Raw genomic sequence first — 1,643 nt, 5'->3', positions numbered from 1 at the left:
AAGTTTAAAGTCTGGAAGTGTGATACCTCTCATTTTGTTTCTTTTGCTAAGGATTGTTTTGGCTATTCATGTTCATTTATGTTTCCAGAGGAATAAATGCATTGCTGGTTCCAGGTCTGAGAAGAATGATGTTGGTTAATTTAATGGGCATAGCACTGAATCTGTAGATTGCCTTTGGTAGGATGGACATCTTAACCATGTTGATTCTTCCAATCTATGAGCATGAAATATTATCCCATTTGTTTGTGTTATCTGACTTCTTTGAGCAGTGTTTTATAGTTTTCATTGTAAAGATATTTAACTTTTCTGGTTAGGAAGATGCTGAGGTATTTTATTTATTTATTTTTTTGGTGGTTATTCTGAATGGGATTGTGCTTTTTATTTGGTTCTCTGCCTGTTTGTTGTTGGTGTATGAGGATGTGTCTTTTGCACATTTATTTTGTACCCTTAGACTTTGCCAAAGTCCTTTATCAGGAGATTTTTGACAGATTCTCAGATTTTCCAGGTATAGGATCATACTGTCAGCAAAGAGGGGCAACTTGACTTTTTCCTTTCCTATTTGGATACATCTGATTTCTTTTCTTGTCTGATTACTGTAGCTAGGACTTCTAACACAGTGTTGAACAGGAGGGGTGAGAGTGGGCAGATTTTTCCTGTTCCAGTTTTCAGGGGAAATGCTTCCAATTTCTGTCTATTTAACTATATGTTAACTGTGGGTTTATCATAGATGGTTCTTACTATTTTGAGGTATGTTCCCTCTACACCTAGGTGTTAGAGGATTTTTTATCAAGAAAGGATGCGGATTTTATTGAAAGATTTTCCTACATCTAATGCTAGGGATTTCCGGGAAGATGGTGGTGTAGCCAGTCAGACTGCACAAGTCCCTGTGTGTGTAAGTGATTGCATGGACAACTCTGCGGGTGTTTCTGAATGGGGACTTGAGAGTAAGTGGCCAGGGCCCTCCTGGTAAGCCCCTGGTGCCGCAGCTGCTCTGCTTGGACTCTGGTGCTTAACAGAGCAGAGAAGCTGAGCATCATTTTCTAAAATCAGTAGAACTTTCCTGGATACTACTGCTGGAGTGATTGCTGACCTCAAAACCACAGCGTTAAACTGAACGCCAGCAGTGAGGGCCACAGAGGGAGTGCAGTGAGGCAGCCTGAGGCAGAGTCCCGAGGAAACAGTGGGAAGAAGCCACCCCAAGGCTGGACCGGGCTTCAGAAACTTGAAGATTCAGAGACTGTGGTAACTGCTAGAGATGGATAGGAACAGCAGCCGGCAGAGAAACTGAGCAGACTCTCTAATACCTAGACAGAGAAGTGTTCCAGGGCGGCCTATGTGGAACAGCACAACTGCATCTTGAGACCAGGCACTATCTCTGTATTTCTTCCTTTTTAAAATATGATTTTTTAAACTTCCATGGCACCATGTTTGTGTTTTTTTCCCATCTCTGTGATTTCTCCTTTTTGAGCTCCTCTTTTCATCAGGTTCTTTCCCCTCCATATGCATGGCAGATGTTGTTCTTTGAGCCAGCTCTGTCTCCTGAGTTCCAAATCTTTACGTTTAACTACCTATTGGATATTTCTACATTTCCCATACTGAAATTATCATTCTCCACTTTAGACTAATTTTTCCCATACTTTATT

Source organism: Carlito syrichta, unplaced genomic scaffold (genome assembly GCF_000164805.1).
Source record: "Carlito syrichta isolate Samal-C Ts95f unplaced genomic scaffold, Tarsius_syrichta-2.0.1 Scaffold304472, whole genome shotgun sequence".
Lineage (NCBI taxonomy): Eukaryota > Metazoa > Chordata > Mammalia > Primates > Tarsiidae > Carlito > Carlito syrichta.
Note: the sequence above shows the minus strand (reverse complement) of the source record.